The following is a 24,358-nucleotide window of genomic DNA, read 5'->3' on the forward strand; positions in this document are numbered from 1 at the left end:
CTTCAGCAGGCAAACAGAGAGCTCTTGCCTCTTTGCCAGTCGGGCCCTAATTGAGCCAGGCTCCCTTCTACATGGGGAAGCTTCCTAACAATCCCTCCATGCCCCTCCTCCCCCCCCCAAAAAACCCAAACCTGTTCCATGTTTTTCCCCCACATACCCAACAATCCTCCAAGTTCACACCCAGGCTCCTTCCCAGCAATTACGTCCTTCTCCCTCAGCTTCTCCATAATCCCTGGAATCTATTTGTCAAAAAACATTTCCTGCATGTGTTTTGTTGTCTGTATTGTTTCAGACATACTTGCTGACAGGTATTTTGAAATAAATTACCAAAAAAATTGAAACTGATGTGATTATATTGTGTTTGACAAATAAAAGATGCAGAATTTTAAAATATTGTGCACAGAATTTTTATTTTTTTGGTGCAGAATTCCCCCAGGACTAATGGTCAGCAGTAGAATATTGCTCTGCTTCTCTAGCACTAGTCTCACACAGTCTGTCCTCTCTTGGTGTCGAGCTTTTTCTATTGTAACCCCTACAATCTAGAGCAGCTTTCCTGTATTCCTCCACTTCATCAATGTGCCATGATTTCTGAAATCTAAAAATATGGTTTTCTTCCCTTGCTTGTACTTTTTGAAACTGTAAAGTAAGAGCGGAGAGAGAAAATAGCTACATATCTGTATTTAACTATGTAAAGTGTTTTCAGGTACAATATAACACACTTTCTTTACATTTTAACCAAATTTTCCCCCTGTACTTTCCCTGTTTCAGTGTGCTAGGGGTAGCACTACTAGAAACTTTAATATAAACATTATGGCTGGTTGGAAAATTGTTCATATTGTTTTAGATGGAAAATTGGGTTTTCAACAGAAGTAAATTTTTCATGGGGGGGAATCTGCTTTCCACAGAAAAAATTGCTTTTTTTTTCCATTTAAAAAAAAAAAGTAAATGCCTGAAAACAGAAATATTTTGACTTGAAGAGTTTCACTCATGAGAGTTGTAGTTAGGTTTGCCTCTTGTCCCCATTCCTCTCTATGGGCGAGGGTCTCCATCTGGATTACACCTTACATAATGCAGTACAGCCAGGGACCCCCCACAATGACATGTACCCCAACCAGGGAGCCCGGCCTATGCAGCAGAATGTAAGATAGATGAACTATCCCCAGGAGGCAATGCAGCTTCATTTCCAAATGAAAAGATTTTGGTTTTCAGCCACAAAGTTTTGGTATTCCAATTTCTGAAAATCTAAGGGGTGGGGATTTTTTTTTTTTTTTTGGACCAGCTCTAGTAGACATGATTCTGTTGGCTTCCTGCATATTTAGCACTGAGACAATTAAACTCCCTATAGCTCTCATTGATGCCAGTGAACCAGCAGTAGTGTAGTTAGGAATCTTTTGCTAAAATTCTCTAGTTTGAAAAGGACACAGATATGCTCAAAATCAAATCTCAGATCTTAACGCTCCCTGACTCAAAATTCATACCTAGAATCAGATTTGAATTATTGTTCAAAATCTAGATCCAGCTTGAGCCCAATTTCAGTTTAAAAACACTTAAAAGATTAATTTTAATGTATCAAATGGATTGCACTTCATTATGGGTAGGGAGACTATTTAAAGCCACAGAGATTGAGAGAAAAGGAAGTTGGATTGAGCAATAAATGCTTCCAAAGTTATCTGCTACATCCACAAATTAACTGAACCAGTCATATTTTGATCTCTTCTAGATTTGTGAGTTAAACCAAAACTCCTTTTATTGTTTAATAAGATCTCTGGCCTTTAGAATTTTGACAACCTGTGTGTTCTATAACAAAGATTACATGATGGCTGGCTGTGCTAAACTTTGATTAACAGTAGAATACATGTGCCCTTCATTTTTTTTCTTTAACTATATTGTGTTCCTGATTATTCTGAGGATCCAATAGTTTGAGAATGAATGTAGCCTGAAAAGACTTTTGGAATGTATTTTGTTGGTACAAAAATATTGTGCTGGAGAAAAGAAAAGTGACTTGTCTTAAGTTTAAGATTAACTTTATCCCCTTAGCGTGAGCCTTAAATCTCCAGGCTTTTCTTCAGATTAATGAGTGTTAACAGACCTGTTTTTTTATTTTTCTTTCCTTTCACTTGTTCATTTTCCACCACTGTGTCCCTTAAGAACTTGAGAGCAATGAATGAAATGATAGTGATTTATATGCTACAGCGCTATTCTACCACGTAGACAGCAGTACAGTTAAAAACCAAGGTGATTACTAATGAAAGTAAAGTTCTGAAATTCAGTGGTATTGAGTTGCACCTGTTGATGTGTCCACAGTATACAGTTTATCTTATTACTGTGTTCAAACTGCAGAGCTGTATTAATTTACAAGTCTGAGATACCATGCATGCCATGTAGGTGCTCAATATTAGTAGTGAATTTTGCCTATTACTAAATAAGTACATTAAAAATCATTATTACAAATGTGGTTGGTTTTGTTTGTTTTTCAGATACATACATTGGGAAAAATAATAGCTTACTGTTCTCCTTGCTCGTTCAGAGTTCTCTATTTAAAAATAAACAGACAACTTGCTGTCAAGCTGGGAGGGCGTATCTAGTGGGATCTTGTACTAGTCAATATTTTCATTAATGACTTGGAGAATGGAGTAGAGAGAGTGCTTATAAAATTTCCAGGTGACACCAAGTGGGGAGGGTTGTAAGCACATTGGGCATCAGATTTAACATTCAAAATGACCTTGACAACTTGGAAAATTTGGTCTGAATTCAACAAAATGAAATTCAATAAAGACAAGTGCAAAGTACTTCGCTGAGGAAGGAAGAATCAAATGCACAACTACACAATGAGGAATAATAACGGCCATGTCTACACTAGCACTTATGTTGGCAAAACTTTTGTTGCTCAGGACTGTGGAAAAAAACACACCCCATAGCAACATAAGTTTTGCTGGCATAAGCACTCATGTGCACAGAAAATAAGACAAAGGGGCAACCTGATAAGTCTTCCAGTATTTTAAGGGCTGTTATAAAAAAAAAAAAAAAAAGATGGGGATCAGTTGTTTTCCATGTCCACTGACAAGAAGTGGACAAGAAGTAATGGACTTAATCTGCAGCAAAGAAGATTTAGGTTAGGTATTAGGAAAAACTTTCAGCTATAATGGTAGTAAAGCTCTGGACTGGGCTTCCAAGGGAGGTCATGGAGTACCCATCATTTTAAGAGCTTTTAAAAACAAGTTGGACAAACACCTGTCAGGTATAGTCTAGGTTTACGTGGTCCTGCCACAACATGGGGGACTGGACTTGATATCTTGATGTCCTTTCCAGCCCTGCATTTCTGTAAAAAGAACCTGGGCCTAATTATCCTCCCAAGTCTACTTGTGTAAAATGATTGTAACTCCATTGAAGTTAATGGACTGATGTGAAACCATTGTCAGATCAGGCCTCTTGCAGTAAGGGCATTTAATAGCTAATTGGTGAGAGAAGTGAATTAGTGACTATATTCTATGAGGAAGGCACTATAAGAAGTAAATGCACCAAACATTTATTTGTTTTAAAAAAAACCTGAAAAATATAAATGAATATAAAAGCTATACAAATATATTGGACAAAAGATAGTAATGAGGAAGCATGTGTCAAATTTAAATATTGTGCATGTGAGTGCTGCTTTGGTTTTCTGAAATATATTTCCTGGTAAATCCCAACAATCATGCACAGTATCTTCTGTAACATCTGCTAATTTAGACTGTGCTGATCAGTTGCAAGATTCCTGCACTATCCAAGCAGCTGTAGGCTCCAGTTTGTTCTTGTGGTGATAATCCAATAGGGATATGGGCAAACACCTATATTTTTTTTTCAGAAGCAACCAAACACTTGCTGGATAGCTCTCCAAAATATAGAAAGGATAAAGATTTGTAAATCCCACACAAAACTAAAAGAAAAACATAAATTTCCCTTCACTCAACACACTCATTTTTTTTTCTTTTACACAATGTTTAATTATGTATCCTGTGGAAGAACAGAAAGTAAAGCTGTGTCTTTGGATGAAGTGAATGTCTGTAAAATGGAAAAGAAGCCTATGAGAGAACTGCATTCTGCTACACTATGAGGAATGACCATAAAGTGAGTGATTTGGTCTGTTTTAAACAGTATAGATTTTTTTTTTAACTGGATGTAGTAAACCACACCATAAACTTACAATAAGCATGTAAAGCAAACCAGAAAAAGACAACACAGATGCCAAATCAAACCAGAATAAAAGCTCTAAGAAGTTTTCTGTTATAGCCATAGTGAATTACTCATGTAATTCTTTCTTGCACAGAGAAGGATAACTGCATTTTCAACTTTGAACTCTTGCCATTCGTTTCTGTACTGTGACCTCAATAGTCTGTTTGATTGCCAGCCTGTTTGAGGTACAAAAAGCAAAGCAGTGGGAAATGACACAACAGAAATCAAATGGCATGAGTCATCTCACATTTTTTTAGTCTCCTTTATGTTCATAATATAATTCTGCTGGTAGTCGAGCTGAAGTTAATGAATAGTTGTAAAAGGTTCCACTGAAGCTATGTCAGTAGATTCACGTCCCGGTTTGCAACTGCAGCTCTGCAGAATTTAGCCAAGGTCTCTTTGAACAGTTTTTACATGAGGTGATGCAGCAGGAGAATTACATGGCTCATGAATGGAGGCTATCGGGACATGGCACCATATATAAATGCAGATGTATAATTTTAATGTCCTCATTAATAATTACAATGGTAGGGTCTAACACATTTGGAGACAGGTTTAGAGTGGTAGCCCTGTTAGTCTGTATCAGCAGAAACAACAAGGAGTCCTTGTGGCACCTTAGAGACTAACAAATTTATTTGGAGAGTCAGTCACAAGGTTAGGCATAGTGAGCAACCGGAGCACTGTGAAATTTCCCTCTGATTCGTCCATGGTTCCTTTCACCCTGATTGCTAAGAGCAACCATCTCCTTCTTCTCCTCAAGGGTGCACAGACTTTCAAAAGCAGAAGAGAAAAACACAGTCAGATTAGTTTCTAGGCTGTGCGGCAGGAGGCATTGCTTGTATGTAATTGCTCAGTTTCATTATTCATGGGCCAACAGCAAAGTGGTTAGTCAAAAAATAAAAATAAAGTGACAAGGGTGGGGGCACTACAGGGAAGGTATCCAAGATTCTGCTCAGTAAAATGCTTGGTAATAACTTATGAAAATTTAATTTCCTGAAAGAGGAAATACCAAGCATGTACTTAATTTGTGTGTTTGTACTGTCGTATGCAATCCATGTAAGAAAAACAATAGGGGATCAATTCCTTTCTCCATGAGAATCACATGAGAAAGTGTAGCTTTTGGTTTTGGAGGCTACTGCTGGAAATTAAATACTGTAGACATGTTCATACCCACTTTAATTAACCACTTGACTCTAAATCCCCCCCAAACCATCTACCGGGGTGATCTTGATTATCTATGATTTAAATGCATCCCAGTGTTGTCTAGCAGATGGGACATTGGCTTGGAAGTTAGGAGTCCATGGTTCTATTGCCAGCTTTGTTATTGACTTGCTGTCTAGTCATAGGAAAGGTGTGTACCCGCTCTGTGCCTCTGTTTCCTGGTCTAAATAGATAAACTTACCCTCCTTTGTCAAATGTTTCTGGCCTAACTAGGGCTGGGATTTTCAAAGAAGACTAAGGTATGTGGGTGTCTAACTCCCTTATTTGCCTTTGAAAATCCCAGCCTAGGCTCTTTTCCATATATATCACCAGGTAACTGTACTCCCAGCACTATATACTGTAAGTGCTAAGTATTATCACCCAGTCCTTAAGACAAGGCTACCAAATAGTCAGCCAAAGAAGTTAAACAGCAACTGCATCTGCATGGCCCCTAGTACACTACTGCTCTCCTTCAATCTGCATGGCAGCACTCTGTTCCCAAGTGTAAGAGAGCACTGGTGTTAGTCATGGGGATGTAATGTGGTGATATGTTGGATAGTAGACCATGGTCAAAATTACTGGCTAGATTCTTAGGCGTGCCAGTGCAGCACTTGTCACAGTTAGGGTGGTAGTATAGGTTATACCACCTTTCTATCAGGCTGCTGGGAGCCAGTCTGGCTCCCAGCCCACATTAGAGTAGCCTCAAGGCTGCTCTAACTTGCAGTGGGGGATAATGGCCTGCTGTGGGAAAGGGTGCCACTGATAGTTGTAGATACTCAAATTCATGGACCTCTGTCCTTCAAGTTAACCTTCTCCTAGCCTGTGCAAACTGAACTGCAGGGTTACATTTTGTAAACCAAACCATACCGTGTCTTAAGAGTCATCATGTTGACATTTTTTTCTGAAGGTCAGAAATGGTTTGGATTTGGTTCAAAGTCTTATCAAAGTTTCAAGCCCTTTCTTATTGTAACTGAACCAACACAGCCTACTTTAGCTGGAAGCCATTGCCACTTAATTCATAAATAAAGCTTTGTGCTTTTACAATTCCTCTCCTCTAAGGATACCAATATGCTGTATAAACATTCATTAATTTGAGCCTTGTGACACACCTTTTAGGTAGGTATTGTTATAACTGTTTTACAGATGGGGAAACTCAAGTACTAAATGGTTAAGTGATTTGCCTAAATTTATACAATGAATTAATGCAGTACAGTACTAGGAAAAGAAACCAGGAATTTTGACTGTGCACCTTGTTCTAACCACTAAAACCTGATGCATCACCATTAGGAGGTCACAGATAAATATTTGTCTTGTAAAACACTGAACAACACTGCTCTTTCTAAAAATAAGCTGGCATTACCCTCTCTCTAATAACTGAATGACACCCTGGAATTGCATAGAACTTTAGAGGCTTTGGGAAAATGAGAGAATGTCACAGCAAATTTACCAAAAGCCTGTGCTCTTGTAGTTCTGCAACTTAGCCTGTGATTGTGGACCCTTAGAACACACACTTCCATAAGCCTAATGATTTCTGGTGGCTGTTTGGGTTTAGTGCCCTTCTACAAAAGGTTGAGACTTTTTCCCTGCTATTTTTATTGCAATAAGGTTTCTAAAATATTAACAGTTTCTATTAGTGGTTTTGAAAGGTCTCTTGCAGAATAAAGATGTCAGATGTGGAATGCAAACAACTCACGTTGTGCTAGCCTTTTTAATGTTATGTTAGAGACTCTGTAAATCACTAATACAATATGAGTGTCACTAATATGATAGAGATTATCCCAAACTGCTGACATCAGCAGTCTCCAAGGGAACATTTCTCTGTGATCAGCTTTAGTTAGGCTTTTCTCAAAGCTTTTATGTAGGCTTCAACTCATACAGGTCAGGGCATCTGCCAAAAGAGTGTTTTTTCTTGCTGTTTATGTAGTGCAGCAAGCAACCATTTAGCTTGGGGGCAAGAAAGTAAATCCTAATGTTTGATTTGCGATGCTATGGTGGCACCTTTTCCATCAACAACAAAGCTCCCTTCCAGTTCGGCTTACTCAGCAGGGGTCAGAAAGCTGGGTAATCCCATCAGTTTCAGCTGCTAAACCTGTTGCAGATATTTAATATCAAATGACAGTGCCACCAGTTTTAAACTATTTTTCTTGGCAGTTCTTAAAAAGAAGTCTGAGGTCACTGCCCCAGCATGAAACAACACATACATTAACAAACACTGAACCATCATTTTGGCCCAGACCTTCACAATTTACATTATGGGCATTGGGAGTATTTGGCGTTTTTAATTCGGTGAGTAAAACATTTTAAATAGGGCTTCTCTAGAAGTTACCATAACAATATTATGGTCCTTAAAATGCCTTCAATATATGAAATGACAAAGTTCAGAAAAGTTTTGATTTGTTAACCTGTAATGTATTTTTTAAAATATTTCATGTATCGTGCAACTTTTTTCAGTAACTTTTCTAAACCTGATTGTAAATTGGAGCCATTGTTTGCATCGTAGATTCCATTTTGAAGGACAAATTGAAGTTTGTTTTCCTTCAGGGGTTATTTAAAAAAACAATCAACCTGCATCTCTTCTTGTAAAGGTTGTTGCACCACCCTTATCAATGTAGTAACTATGCACCTTCCAGTAGCGCATTTTGCGACATCTCAACATCTGTCCCAGATGGATCACTTTCTCTTGCATCCTCTCCCAGGGGAAATTGTGTGGGCAGTGTGTAGTGTTTTAATAGTTCCTTGTAAGTGTGTGTGTGTGTGTATCTATCTCACACTGTTAACTTTTTTGAGAACACAAATTCAAGGAAGTGTGTTCAGCACTTGGAGGAGAAGATGGTGAAATCTGTGGGAGTTCATTCCATAATCTGAGACCAGCCCTCAAGAAAGAGCTGTCTCATATACAGATGGTAAAAAGTTCCGTTATGATGATTGCACCTCTGGGAATTCTTTACTGGCCCCATTCCTCACCCCAGAGCTTTAGGTGATCTTTTAGATATCTCGGCAGATAGAGCTGGCTGAAACGTAACATTTCTAACTCATGGGCAATTCTGCCTTCAAAATTAGGTTTTGGTCTGATTTAGAACTCTAAGAGCTCTTTTGAACTTTCACATGAATCGGAAAGCCCCTTCCCCCACCAAAAAACTTGTTTGGAAACAGTGACACATGATGCTTCCAAACAAATGTTTCTCAGCCACTGCTTATGGAAATTGACATGATTCTTCTCAGTTTCATTACTATTAATAGCAGCAGCGAAAGTGACAATGTGGATTTTCCTCAGCAGTGGCCAGGGTTTCCAGGGTCATGCACGCTATCCCAGGATCCAGTGCTTCTAGCCCCCCAGGCTGCCCACACGCTGCTGTCCCAGAGCCAAGGACCTGGGAAGTTTGCCCAGGACTTTCAGGGCCTTGATTCTGTGGCAGAGAGCCTGAGCGCCCTGGCTTGAGCTGAGGCTTCCAGGACTGATGGTGTCTGCATCAATAAACTCAGAGTTCCAGCAACCCACCAGGCAAGCTGGCAGGAAACCATGCAGGTTTCCATTGAAAACCTATCTGTGATTCAACAAAAATTCAGCTAACCCAAAACAGTTCTATACAATATTTTGGGTTTGACAAACTGGTGTTTTCTGATGAAACTGTTTCATCAAAACTTCTGATCAACTTTTCTTTCAGATGCTGGAATCTAGATAGGTGAAATGACCATGTGGGGAGAGACATCATGGCCCAAATACAGAGCTGATGTAGATGGGTGTACATCCTTTGCTTCAGTACAGCTGCACTTGCTTTTTCGAGGGCTAAATTTGATCTCATGTGTAAGAATGAAATGTAGTAATAGGTGCATGTAGGGCCAAACTGAGCCCTGGTGAAACTCCACTGAAGTCAGAGAAGTTACACCAGGGCTGTATTTGGCCAATAGCACACTTAATGCTCTCCATAAGTACTTCCAATTCTAGTCCAAGTAATGCCTGCTGGAGTACAATATGCAGATCTTTAACAGCAAATTAGGTGTGTGTGCCTAGAGGGTAAAAATAAAGCATGTAAAATTGTTAACAGCAAACCTCAAAGCCTATTTCTTGCTTTGTCAAAAATAAAAAAAAAACCCTCACATGTTCATAATATGCACAAGGCACCCACATGCAGTGCCATCAGCTAGGATGAGCATGTGTGCACCTTTCAAAGTGCTCGCTATAACCTTGAGTGGATTTGTGTACAGTACAAACTGCATATGCAAATAAATATGCTAATAGGAAGGAAAGAAAGGGGAATCCCTAAACAGCACTACTCAATACTTAAAAAGGGGACTGAAGGGAATAAAGGCCCAAAATACACATCCTTTTCTCCTCAGTAGCATTCTCCACATCCTAGTTATTTACATTCCCACTACCTTTTTTTCTATTTTATTTTAAGACTTCTGTGTTTTTCAAGGGCCAGTTAGACTGGATCAGCATTCTTTTGCTGATTAGCTATGCCATGTGTAAATTAGACAGTAGGTATTGTGAGAGACTCACCCTCTTCCAAAGGCTAAGCCACTTCTACGTTGTTGGTTTCTCATTTCCCCTGAGAGGCAAGTCCAGCAGCAATCTCACCCAGATCTGTTGCAATGCACCTAAACCACTTTAAATTCTTGATTCCTCTCCCAGTTCCCTCAAGGGTCAGTGAGAGAGAGTGCAGGTGCAGCAAAGTTGTCTTAGAGATTTGTTGTTGTTGTTATACGTGTCTTTAGTCAGTGAGAGCAAAAGGTTTTTGTCAGTTTAAAACAAAAGTGAGAAATTTATGTTGTATGATGGCAGTGAAGAATAATTTAGGAAAGAGCTGAGAGGAATAAGTTTGATGGTGTGTCTAGAATCAAGTGAAAGGACTTGAAAATAGATGTAAGGGGAAATGGGGAAACTATACAAAAACACAGGCTAGCCACTGCCTTCTATTTTGACAAACTCTAATTCTACCAGCTTAGTCTCACCTTTTTATTTTGTCCTTTGTGATTAATAACTTAATATTACTGGCCCAAATTCACAGGTGAGTAGCTTATCCCTTCTTCCAGCCTTTTTATTGTGTCACACCAGCTTAGACTCCCCTCTGAACTCAGCCCATCAAATTAAAGAACACTAGCACCCACTGCCACAGTCCCTGAAGAGTCAACATCTGATGTATGGAAGTATTTCAACCTTGATATGCCAGAGATATAACGAAGATATGTATTAATGTAGCTGCACAGAGGCTTCAGGCTGATGGAGCAATAAGCAGGAGCAATAATGCTGAACATTACTACTGGTTCATTAACTTCTGCCATCTCCCACCAGATAAAATTTTAAAAGGCCAAGGATTCTTATAGCCAACAATAGCTATATGCAGTATATGTGACCACATGAATCTAATCTCTGCCAAAGCTATGTCCACTCAGAGTCCTTAGTTGTGGAGATGGGTGGTGCGTCTGAGAGGACCTCAGAGCAAAGAAGAAAGTAACTATCTTGATCTAGCCCATCTACTGAACCTGCTGTGGATGACTGTTATTAGAATGGGTCAGAAAATGGGCTTGCTTTTTCCCTGCTTATCCTGTCAATAAAAATGAGGAAAAAAATACTTTTCAGTGTGGTTTTAAAAAAAAAAAAAAAAAAACCAAAATATTTTCATTTGCAAATGGTGCTGTGGTACTTCATGGGAGTTCTAGTTGAAGCACCTCATTATCCTTTGTAAGGCTAGGTTCCCTGGCTGGACTACATTTCCCATGATTCACCATAGCCTCCCTTCATGGTGAGGGGAGGTGGTTGCATCATGGGAATCCCTGACTGTGATGCAACATGAGAGAGGTAGTCTGGCTGGAGAGCCCAGCCTATAGAGGAGAATGGAGCCACCAGGAAACCAAACTGCAGCTCTCATGAAGTACTGCATCGGGATAGCTGAATTGATATTTTGGTTTTGGGGCCTCTTTTTGTTTTTTTTTACTTTTTCAATGAAAAAGTAACATTTTCCAGGGGAAACCAACACTTTTCATGAGAAAAATTGTTTTGTCAAAAACCAAATTTTTGGACAAAAAACAGTTTTGACAGAAAAATTTCAACCAGCCCTAATTGTTTTGGGAGTCATTTTCAGCCCAGGTTTAAGTGGATGAAACTCCACTGATGTCTGGATAATTATCCTTGCTATATTCCAAAAGCCTTTTTGTTTCTGGCTAGTTATTCTACCAGTGACAAATTTGGGTGTCCCAGAAGTAAATTTTCCTTTGATTTATGCCCTATGCAAACTCACTAAAGACTGCAGTGGGGTTGCAAACAGTGTAAATCAGAGGAAAACTTAGCCCCCGGTGTTATGAATTTGCATAGCTGTAAGGGAGACAAGGTGGATTAGGTAATCTTTTATTGTCTTTCTGTTATTCTGGGACTGACCACTTCAGCTACATCATACAGTCAGTTCTGATCCAGCTGAAGAACATAACTCATGACAGTGGAGTAAGATGGAGCCTTGGACAGCAAAAATCCAGATTAGGGATGGCCAAACCAGTTTGGCAAAATGATCACCTCATTCTCCCTTTTAACCTTTGCCATACTGAGATCCAATTTTGAATCAAATCTTTTTGAGGTTCTGAAGTGTTTGGATATTTATTTTCCCTACTCCTGTCTGGGACAGGAACAAATGTTCCAAAATGTATGAAAGACTTTCCACAGTATTTATGACTGGAATGGGGAAAATGCTGGGAATGTCCCATGGAAGCCTGTTCTCACTAGAATTCCAGTCCCAATTTCAGAATCAGGAAGTCCAGATAAGCTTTGAATAAAGCATCCAAAGTGAAGCAGAATCTCAATCCTTTTGAGGTTCATCCATCCATAACCCATGGCATAATTGGGAAGCAATGTTTGGTTTTTGTTTTTTTGATGCCATAGTTTTCCTTCACTAAGCATGCAAATCACTATTGACTTTTTTGATATATTCTTGCTTTGAAAAGCAAGACGGTTCGCCAAACTCTAATTTTCCCCAGATCCGGGATTTGTTTACTGTGATTAGAGTAAGCCTAAACATGTTTCCACTTTTCAATATATTTTATATCCCTTGAAATTCTGTGCAAAACATTCAGGTGGAATTTGATTATTGAGGGCAGTTAAATATAGACTCGCATTGCTTTTTGAATGCAATAAAGCATAGAGGAAAGCTTCAATATAAAATGGTTCCTTCTAGGGAATTCTGCATAGTCTTGGTTTGTAATCACCCATTTTGTGAATTATACCTCACATCAGATGTCCATTGTGTTAAAACTATACTCCTCTCAGAAGTCCATCATCCCAAAATTCACTCTGAACATCTTTTAGGTTGAAAAATGAGGATCTTTGGCAATGAGAAAAGGCATTCTAGCCTATAGCAATGTTTACTGTTGCAAGGAAGGGATATTTAGAGTAGATTTGGTTGGAAGATTTTAGTCAAAACAGTTTTCCATCAGGAGATGCTGTTTTGAGAACTGAAATTTTTAGTGAATTATATCTATTTCGATGGAATTTCATTTTGGAAAAAAATTAGAAAATGTTGAAATATCCTGTTTTGACTTTTTAAATGAAAAGTTGATTATTTCAAAATGTTTCCTTTCAAATTTACTTTATTTATTTTATATAACTGTATTTTAAAAGGGTCAAAACCAAAACAAAACAATCTGAATATATCAAAATGAAATGTGTTTGTTGACCTGAAACAATTATTTTTCTGGATTTTGTTTTGTGAAAAAGTTTTGGCTTTTTGTCCTGATTTGGGACCAATTGTGTCAAAATCTCAAAATTGTTGACAGGACGAACCCATTTTCTGACCAGCTCTGGTGTAGAGTAGAGCCCAGTCTGGGTTTAAAATGAAATCCCACACTGTATGACCACTTCCTCCTTGCTTGTAAAATTGGAAGATGGTCTGTACTCCACTTTCTAATGCCAATCTCAAAATGAATTGTAGTGACAACCAGTTGTTAAAACATTGATAATTTGTAAATACAAGCAATGCATTCTGTGGTTTCTTAAACTGTGGTGCTGTTGTTGTTCAAGGTATCATTAGACTTTATCTTAAAGCTATGATAAAGATAAGATGTTTTAACATTTCAATTATCTTAAGATAAGATGTAACATGTTCCCTTTAATTCAACCAAAGCAAAGAACTGCTTCATTTGAATCACATTCATCACATCTGTTTGGTAATATCCATCTAAATTCACAATAAATTGTGGAGCCCTGTGAAATTGCATGCACCTTTGATAAATTTGCACCTTTGACCACCTCACCTGCACTCTGCCCTCTGTTCATTGATCCATTTCCACTGGGACTGTTGCTCACATTCCAAACTGCTGAGCAGCTTCAAACAGCTACCATTAATCCCCAAGAAACCTCACCAGAGAAATGTTTTCTTTTTTTCACCACTAATGTGCAACTTCTCCCATCGCCATTTAGATTCATGGTAACAAAGGGAGCTGGGATTTATAGGTGAAGGGATATATTAAACAAAAAAAAGGAGCAAGAAACCTTTACAAACACTAAACATTTCTAAAATATTTTTCTGTAAAATACATGGCCTGTACAAAATAATGAATGATGCAGCCAACCCAAACTCTTCCTGATAAAACCTTTATACCATACAACACCATCATATGCTTTCATTCTCACTCTACTTAATATTTAATGTACGGGTTCTGCTGAGAAAGCACATCGTAACTCTAGATAAAGAGAAAGTGTTGCAACCTTGGCTGATAGTAAAACTAAATCTTTGCAAACTCCTGAATGTAATAGTTACATCAGTGATCAGTGACATTTCTGCTGTGCATTTTATACCTCAGTTGTTTGTGTTCAAAATCAGTTTCTCTAGTGTAATGTATCTGTAAAATAGAAATATTCTACAGAACATTGCCCTGTGCTGTAGTGTGCATATAATTTCTTTAGTGCTTCAATAAATATCATATTGTTTAAAAAAAACAGCTGCAATTTTAATTTGAACATTTAAAAAACACTCAGCTGCATAATAAAGTCCTTTAAATCTGCAATGTTGTGGTTTGTGTTACATGTCAGTAAGCAGAATACTGAAGTGCTAACTTCTACTACATCTTGTAATGATCATTTGGTTAGTAGTCAAAAAGGTCTGCCTGCAGAGATCTCTATAAAAAAGCCCCTGTGACAAAACTGGAATGTGCCTGGATTTTTTCACCTTGTTTGTTTCTGTTCAATGCCTTTGGTTTTGTAATGATTAGTGTATGCTCCCTTTAGAGCCTAGAAGATATATTGTATGACAGGTATGTACTTTTCCTCTATCCTTGTCATTTCTTTCAGTGAGATTTTGTTGCTAGCCACTAAAGTGAGCAGGTTTCTCTCTGGCATTTAACTTGTGTGCACTTTTTTAGGCAGATGGGAAGTGTTTTATTATTATAACTAGGGCTGTTAAGCGATTTAAAAAATGTATCACGATTAATCATGCTGTTAAACAATAATAGAATCCCATTTATTTAAATATTTTTGGATTTTTTTCTACCTTTTCAAATATATTTATTTTAATTACAACACAGAATACAAAGTGTACAGTGCTCACTTGTTTTTATTACAAATATTTGCACTGTAAAAAACAAAACAAATAGTATTTTTCAATTCACCTAATACAAGTACTGTAGTGCAATCTCTTTATCATGAAAGTTGAACCTACAAATGTAGAATTATGTACAAAAAACCTGCATTCAGAAATAAAATATAAAACTTTAGAGCCTACAAGTCCATTCAGTCCTACTTCTTGTTCAGCCAATCGCTTAGACAAACAAGTTTGTTTACATTTGCAGAAGATAATGCTGCCTGCTTCTTGTTTACTGTGTCACCTGAAACTGAGAACAGGCATTTGCATGACACTGTTGTAGCCGGCGTCGCAAGATTGTTACTGCCAGATGCACTAAAGATTCATATGTCCCTTCATGCTTCAACCACCATTCCAGAGGACATGCGTCCATGCTGATGATGGGTTCTGCTCAATAACAATCCAAAGCAGTACAGACCAACATGTTCATTTTCATCATCTGAGTCAGATGCCACAGCAGAAGGTTGATTTTTCTTTTTTGGTGGGTTCTGTAGTTTCCGCATCAGAGTGTTGCTCTTTTAAGACTTCTGAAAACATACTCCACTCCTCATCCCTCTCAGATTTTGGAAGGCATTTCAGATTCCTAAATCTTGGTTCAAGTGCTGTAGCTGTTGTTAAAGGGCTTAAGTGTGAAGGTGCGAACAATTCAATGTTTATTGGGGTGAACTTCCAGTAAGCAATGATTCCAATTTCCTTCCTCAGTGTCCCCCTTCCCAGCTCTGATGCCACAGAGCCTTGCCTGTGTCCCTGCTTCCTTTCCCTGCTCCCATTTCCCCTCCCCTTTTAGCAAACCATGATTCTAATTCCCCCCCTTCTTCCTGATTGACTGCAGACTGTACAGTAAAACTTGAGTTCTGCATAGCTATACCTTAACCAATCATTTTACTGAAATTTAACTAACCAATCCTAACAGTATAACACGATTAACCAATTATATCCCATCACCTTAATTGGTTTACACCCAACAAAATTAATTATACAGTAGACAGAAACAATCACAGAACCAGACCAAGATTATACAGACAAACAATAGGAAAATGGGGACTCAGTGATAGAACAACAAAGAAATGAGGATTTCACATCCCAGCTGTTGATAAGTGAGTTCTTGCCAGACAGGATGCTATCAAACTAAGTTTCCTTTAAATCTTCTAGGCTCTTCTCTTTCTCTGGAGGCAATAAATGGGATCACCTTTTTAATAGCCCAAAACTGCCTTATTTCAGTGTGACTGGTGAGGATGTGACCATATGCTTCCCAGCTTATGGCTGCCCCTGCTGTTTAGTCTAAGGCCTGGTCTTAGACTATCATAATGAGAGAAGGCCTATTAATGGGCAGACTGATTTTGATTCTTGTTTTGTACCTTTATAACTAGCTAAGTGATAAGAATACACCTAAATTCTTAAAGTATAGGCCTTTACAGACAGGCCTGAATATCTATATCCTAAGAGCTATCTTTGGAAATTTCACATTGGTATCTTCTTTGCAGTTTGTCAAATTTGCAGTGAAAGTGTTCTTAAAACGAAAACGTGCTGGGTCATCATCCGAGACTGCTATAACATGAAATATAAGATATACGGTTCTCTCCCGAGGAGTTCAGTCACAAATTTAATTAACACATTTTTTTAACTAGTGTCATCCGCATGGGAGCATGTCCTCTGGGATGATGGCCAAAGCATGAAGAGGCATATCAATCTTTAGTGCTTCTGGCATGTAAATATCTTGCGATGCCAGCTACAATAGTGCCATGCGAAAGCCTGCTCTCACTTTCAGGTGACATTGCAATTAAGAAGTGGGCAGCATTATCTCCCGTAAATGTAAATAAACTTGTTTCTCTTTGTGATTGGCTGAACAAGAAGTAGGACTGAGTGGACTTGTAGGCTCTAAAGTTTTACATTGTTTTGTTTTTGAGTGCAGTTATGTAACAAAAAAACCCTACATTTGTAAGTTGCACTTCCATGATAGAGATTGCACTACAGTACTTGTATGAGGTGAATTGAAAAATACTGTTATCATTTTTACAGTGCAGATATCTGTAATTAAAAATAAAGTAGACTGTACACTAATTAAAATCAATATATTTGAAAATGTAGACAAACATCCAAAAATATTTAATACATTTCAATTGGTATTGTTTAACAGTGTGATTAATCACGATTAATTTTTTGAATGGCGTGAGTTAATTCTGATTAATCGACAGTCCTAATTATAACCTTTTTTAAAATTTTGAGATGCATGTGAATCAGAAACCACCTGGAAAGAAGAAATGATGAGGTGCACAAAAATGAAAAACAGTATTTCTTCAACAAGAACAACCGGTTGTTCTCAGAACTCACCAAACTTTGGTTTAACTTTAGGTCAGGTTGAGTTCAATTGCTGTTATTTCAAGCAGTACACCCTACCATGGGAAGCTCAAGAAAAAAATCTGGTTTTCTAACTTTTAAACAGAAGATGCAAACAGCATGTTAGTACGAGAAGCCAAGCAGGACAGATGATCTATTAGTAGTACAACATGTTATCACCAAGGTGACAGAGTTTGTAATTCAGTCTTAGTCCTTTGCACCTTGGGAATTCTGAAGAGGAACCACTTTAGCCTGGGATGGGGCAGAAGCACTTGTGCTGCTTTCTAGCAATCCCTTTGGCTGCTAAGTCAGTAAAGATGTTGGTGGGCTGCAGAAGAAGACACATTTGGTCTTCCTAGGCTCGGAAAGTTGGTCATCCTGAAACCTGGTTGAGAAAAATAGCAAGCAGCCTCTCTGTTCAGACAAGCATTCAGAGGACCTAAGAAATGTGGAGATTGGTGTCTTATAAATAGACAGACCTCCAGGGAAAAAAAAATCTCATTATGATAATAATCATATGCACTACTCTATTGCATGAAGGCAGATACTGTTTATGCAGTGATTGTATAATATATACTCATACCGTGTAGTTCATATTAACATCAGTACTAGAATCTTACCCGTCTGAGCACTCTGCAAATGAATGCAGCTAGGCTACTGGAATTATCTGCACAGTGAGATACTTGCTTTTAGCTTTTTCATCATCGCTGAAGACAGCTTCACTTGATCTCAGCAAAGTTATTTTAAAATCCAAGAGTTTGCTGAGGTTTCTTTTTAAAGGATCACATCTAGTGTGACTCATTACCCCTGGATTTCATTTTTCAGAGCAGCCAAGTCGTCTGGCTTTTACAACATTCCCAAATGCCATTATCTGTTTGTTAACAGCTAAATGGCTGATGCATGGATACGTATTTCAGATCTTTCCTGCATAAGGCGTCCTGGCCTAGGAAACAAAGCCTTTTTAAAACAGACTATATTATTTTATGTTTCAAAGAAAAAATGACACTCACTAGAAATTCTTACAGGTTTCTACATATCTGCTCCCGAAGTTAGATTTGGTTGATATCTTTCCTCTTAGGTTATTTGCTTTAAGTGCTGAAGTTTGATCTCGTCTATTCAGTGAAAAGGTATTTCTGACAGGGGTCACTACTTTAGTTCTGAACATGGTAAACAGTGGTGCCTGCAGCTGTGTGCACATTTACACACAATACATACCACTGGCCCTGTGGCCCCTCTGTCACGATGGGGGCAGCAGGGCCAAGCCTGCCCCACTGTCATGATGGAGGGGCCAGAGGGCCAAACCTGAGTGGGCAGTGGGGGCAGACAGCATTGCTCCTCCTTGCCACTTCTGTGGGGCTGGTTCCTGCACCATGGGTCATCCCCAGGGGCCTACCCAGTCTTCCCTCAGTTCCAGCAGCCTGTGTTCCCTCTGTCCACTGGTATCACTCAGCTGCTACAAGAACGGAGAGCTGCAGTCAGTGCCCGCATGGAAGTGCTGGTTGGGAGACGGGTGGCAAGAGCAAAGCATTTAAACATGTAAGTAGTCCCGTTGGCTAATCATATACTAATGTTAAGCAAGTGGGGTGAATTTTTTTAATGAAACCGGCAAATAGGAGTTCCATTGTAATATGGCAGTGAATCAAGCTAATGGTATTTATACAGCATCATAAATGCTTATGGTCCAGATAGATAAAAATATGGCTCTTACCCTGATGCGGTTACAGTCTGAAATGAGGAATAATCTGGACTGTAGGGATAAGGGAGGGGAAATGTTACAGCAGTAAGATCAGGTGATAGTTTCAGTTTGGAATAGCAATACATAGTTTTATACCAGCTTTGATACCATCATTTTGAAAATGTTTCCTGTATTAAAGAAATTTTAAAAATACCTCTTTGTAAAGTATGCAATTAAAGACCTTTCTTGGCTGACTGTATGCACTAGTGTGTAATTATACCTTCCAGCCCTTGGAAGTTAAAATCCCTACTCCTATTGGCAGCTAAAGAAGTTTTTCCTTTAATTCAAATGGTAGAAGTGTAGATAAACTTTGGTTCTACCAGGTAACCTGGTTTCTATCCTTGATGTACCATGTGTACAATATAGCTACGGTCAGACCAGATTAGTGAACAATCTTTCACCAATTCATTTTGCATGGTTTTGGAGTCTCCAAAACTTTTGCAAAGAGCAAAATTTCAAGGGCCTAAAAGATTCATGGATACTGATATGCTAAACCTACTTCTCTCTACGTGCCACAGTTGGTTGCCATGGTATTTCAGCATATAACTTCAAGAGAGAACAGCATGTATTCATGGACACATGCATTTCTAATACTTTACAAAGAGACATGCAGCAAGTCAGATGTGGAGTTGGGAGAAGCCAGGTACATATGCATTTGAATTGCAACTCCAGAAGTTCCAGAGGCAGTGTGGCCTATTGGATAGGGCACTGGCTTGGGATTCAAGAGACCTACATTAAATTTCTGGCTCTCCCAGTTGTTTGCTGGGTGACCTTAAGTAAGTCATTTCCCTTCCCTGTGCCCAGGGCTGGCTCCAGGCACCAGCATTCCAAGCTGGTGCTTGGGGTGGCAATCTGCAAGGGGTGTCAGTCCCTGTTGTTTTGCCCCAAAGCAGCGCACCGAATTGCCGCCGCGGACAGCGGGGGCAGTCCGTGTGCCCTTAGGGCAGCAGGCGCGTTTCTGCGGTGGCGGCAATTCGGCAGCAGCTTCTATGTTTAGCTGTCTGCAGCAGCTTCAGCTAAACATAGAAGCTGCCGCCGAATTGCCGCCGCTGCGGAAACGTGCCTGCTGCCCTAGGGCACAGGGACTGCCTCCGCTGTCTGTGACGGCAATCCGGTGCGCTGCTTGGGGCGGCGAAAACTGTAGAGCCAGCCCTGCCTGTGCCTCAGTTTTCCCATCTATACAATGAAGGAAATGATACAGATCTTATTTATAAAGTGCTTTGAGAGCTATGGAGGAAAAGTACTACATGAGAACTAGATATTAATAAGTGGTATTGGAATCTATACTGGGTCCTCTATTCTAACATCCACTATCTTCACTGCTTTTCCTCCCACAAACTCATTATGACAGAGTGAACTGTCACATAGGGGAGGAGAGAAAAATCCCCAAGCATCTGACTCCAATTAACCAATCCTCCCAGAGGCTGCTAGGAGTGGGTGGAGTCTGTGCCTATATAAGCTAGCCTCAGCTCAGTACAAGAGGGAGAGGCAGCACTCAAGGGGGGTGGGGCTGAAAGACTGCCTAGGGAAAAACAGTTCCAGAAAGGGGCAGGAGAAGACAATCACCTTGGGACAAAGATACTGAGCTTGGGGAGAATGGGGCACCAACTGGGGTCTGCTTCCCTAGAAACCTTTACACTTGAATGAGAGAGAAGAGAGTTTATGAGGAAATGGGATTAAAGACTAAATACTGATACATCCTGTTTAGTATTACTTCAGTCTCTTTGGTTCCTTTCCCCTCCCTCCCTCCCTCTTTTTTTTCTCCTGCAGTAATCTTGTCATCCTGGCTCACCAGGCTATAGCTTGGTAACACCCCCACAGTGTCTCCATGAGACTACACACAAAACAAAACCCTTCACTAACCCTAAAGGATTCCTTTAACTTACCACCTCTAAAATAACTTAGAAGAGACTTAGAGAATGATACCATTAGGATTTAGCTGAACCCAAAGCAATCACACAGTCATATTGTGCTCCTTGTTCTACCTGACCCCTAGCCAAACCTCCTCCTCCTCCTCTCCCCAGTTCATTACCATTACTTCTTGGGTTCGATCTACTGTAGACCATAAGCTCTTCAGGCCACAGACTGTCTTTTATTTGTCTTTATGATCACTTACAAATAATCCCAGAACCAAATGTTACATTTTAATATACAATGTTGGTCTCTCTAAAGTAAAACATTTATAATAGACCACTTTGATTTCCTCCTTGGCAACTTGCTCAACACTGTCTCCTCCCCCTCTCCCTTTCAGGGACTCTGCCTTTTTGGGAGGTTCTTTTGTCACTGATTCTTAATGTCAACTGATTTCTGTGTCACAAAATGGAGATGGGTGCTTTTACACGTAGTCTCTTCATACTCGGTTATTTCTTGCTAAGTCATAGCACCACAGGGGAGATTCTCAGAGCTGCTTTGAAACAGCTTCTTCCTCTACATAGTGCTGTTGTCAGTGGTTTCCCTGCCCTACTTTTTGGGGAAAGTACTTTTCCTTTGAAAAGTTTGGTTGATTTCTGAAGTACTCAGTGGACTGTGTGTACACACGGGTAGTCTAAGAGTTCAGAGGTATGAAATGGTGTATTTTTCATCCAGTTTTGCTGTTGTCTGATACAGTCTCTCTGCTGGTTGCTCTTGCTGTGGCATGGGAATCTCCTGATTCTGTAGACTGAAGTGTTAAAAAGACAATTTCTGATATAAGTAGTAATGGAACAGGCTGGCCATGTAGGTCTTTATATTGCAAAACAAACCCTGAAAAGAATGGGCAATTGGTTACCTGTCCAGTAGAATTATAGTATTCAGTACAGATGCATAAAATTTATCAGAGTCTGTTCATGGGCTTTATAGAAGTCTTTTTACTCTGATTTTGGTCCATGTGGGTCCCCTGCTTCCACACACCCTTCCCCCATGTTTTGCTTGGAGTGTTGGTTTCAAACACAACTAAAAGATTAAAGCAAAATTTAACCCAAATAGCCAACTTTCTGGTCAAAGTCACACGAAACCTCTGCTAGACCCAATCTGAACTTCTCTGCAGTGACCTACCATAGGTTCCATTGGCTTATCTGATTTCTTGATTAAATCAGAACTACACATCAGAATTGAAGACTTTAATAGCCAAGCTAAAGCTGCACATCTATATTATAGCTCACTGCAAATGACAAAATTGCTTTAGATTTTTTTTCTGCCTGTATTGTTAAAGATGCAAGCTTCAGAAAGCTGTTGGAAGAATGAAGACTCAAACTGAGCATTCCATCTGGGTTAACCTCTTTCCCCAGATGTCATCCTCTGTGAAATGTTTTATGTATGTTTTCTTTGGAAATCAACTGACAGAAGCAGCTGTGCGTGCTGCCCACCTGCTAAAGTCCACAATCTAGTGTTATTTCAATTAGATTTGATTGCAAGAAAAGTTTATGAAACAGTTCTCAGTGATTTCATGCCATCTGGCTTCCGCTAGTCTCCTATTTAGAGAAACCCTATGTTTACATTGATTGGCCCTCTATGTGCAACTGTGACTGTGTATTATTCTTTTTTATTTGTGAGATGACAGTGTGCTTGGTGCTGTATAAACAGAGTGAGACCAGTCTCCGCTCTTGACCGGCTCACAGGTGAATTTAGAAGATGGCAGTACAGTTCAGACATACAAGATGCACAGGTTGAGAATATAAACTCAGAATGGTAATTTTTTTTTCAAATTTTCAGTTTCATCCACTCCAAATTAGGGCAAACACTAAGGATAGTCTCTAATGAATGCACAAATCTTTATCCTCAAAACCCTTATGAAATGTTATCCTATGAACTGTTACCACTTTGCTATCATTCCAAGGCCACCATTCCTTCCAGGCAGCATTTAAACAATCCTCCCTTTTTGGATGCAAATTTTAATATATTAATTTCTGCCTCCCTAGATGTTGTTTTTCTTTTGTTTCCCTGGCTAAATTGTCAGGGGGCAGCTAGTGTATAGACTCCATATGAAACTCACTGTATAATTCTTATGCTGATTTCACCCTGAAACCCGGCAAAACATGGTAGTTGTGGTTGACTTTCACAGTGAGTTTAGGGGCTTATTGGAGCCTAGAATGGCACATGTGAAAGCATTTGAAAGGAAGACCAGGCTTGGATGAACCAACCCAATGAATGTTAGTTCAGACTTTTGCACAAGAAGATTGCATGAAAGTCTGAACATTTGTTCCTGTTGACACAAAACTGGATTTGAGTGCACTGGAATTAATACTGCCTGCTCATGCTATCTTTGCTTCAGGTTCACATCTTACACCTGCCTTCCTCCACCCACCCTCCCTCCATCCATCCAGGAATGAAGAATGTCTATGTGGTGATTGTAATCCTGTTTGGAGACAAATTGGGTTGTCAAACTGAAGTCTGGAGGAATCCTGCCTTTGGAAATAATATCACTTTCTGAAACTCTGTTTGGGACTAAGCAGCTATTCCTCCATCAGGAGGCCCAGAGTTGTTCTCAACTGAGATTTCATTTTAATTTTCCAGCTTCTATTCTGCAGTTTTGCTAATCACCGTTTATCTGTGTGGGATGCTGGTTATATACAGAGGACGGGATTTTAAAAAAATCACTTAGCATGTAAGTTCTTTGGGTCGGGGCCTACTTTTTTGTTCTGTTTGTACAGCAGCAGCACAGTGGGGTTCTGGTCTGTGTTTGGGGGCTCTGCGTGCTAACACAATACAAATAATAAATTATATAAAAGTGCCCAATGTTGGCCTAAGAGTGATCCCATTGAAGTCAATGGTAAAACCAGGTCCCAGTAACTTCAATTGAATTTCAAGGTACTTAATGCCTTGTAGAAGGCACTCAGGGCCGGATTTTTAACTCCCCTTGAGATCACTTTGTTCATTGACTTGAGATCAAGGGGAGTTAGATGCCTAAATACCTTCAAAAATCTAGCCCCACAGCACCTTGCAGGTTGAGACCATTATGTTTTTCTCGTCTCAATTTCTTTTGAGTGTTGATTAAAGCTCTGTCTACACAACAGAGCCTAGGCAAGGATAATGCCATAGTGTAGATGCAGCATGCACCAACAGAAGTTTTTCTGCCAGTGTAGGAACACCTCTTCCCTGAATGTCATTACCTATGCCAGTAAAACTGATGTGTCTACGCTGGGAGGTTTGTTGGCATAGCTATATCGCTCAGGCTTTTTCAGACCCTTGACTGACATAACTGCACAATTATAAGTTGTTAAATGTAGACCAAGCCTTGGAATATCCATTTTCCTCTGAACTGTTCTTACTTTCATCCCTGCGCTTAGTTTCCAAACGCTTTACCAAGAAAAAGGAAAACACGCATTTACAGTTAGAG

At 39.4% G+C, this 24,358-nt stretch overlaps 1 long non-coding RNA gene across 1 annotated transcript in view; it reads left to right on the top strand.

The window, feature by feature from the left end:
* LOC120406510 overlaps positions 1 to 23,911 on the top strand; it is a 34,408-nt gene extending 10,497 nt beyond the window's left edge. The window contains exons 2-3 of the long non-coding RNA XR_005599325.1: positions 4,005 to 4,104; positions 23,294 to 23,911. This is a non-coding gene — a long non-coding RNA (uncharacterized LOC120406510). The remainder of the gene's footprint in view (positions 1 to 4,004; positions 4,105 to 23,293) is intronic.
* Positions 23,912 to 24,358: the final 447 nt, after the last annotated feature.

The sequence above is a fragment of the Mauremys reevesii genome, linkage group 5, assembly GCF_016161935.1.
Source record: "Mauremys reevesii isolate NIE-2019 linkage group 5, ASM1616193v1, whole genome shotgun sequence".
NCBI classification, from domain to species: domain Eukaryota; kingdom Metazoa; phylum Chordata; order Testudines; family Geoemydidae; genus Mauremys; species Mauremys reevesii.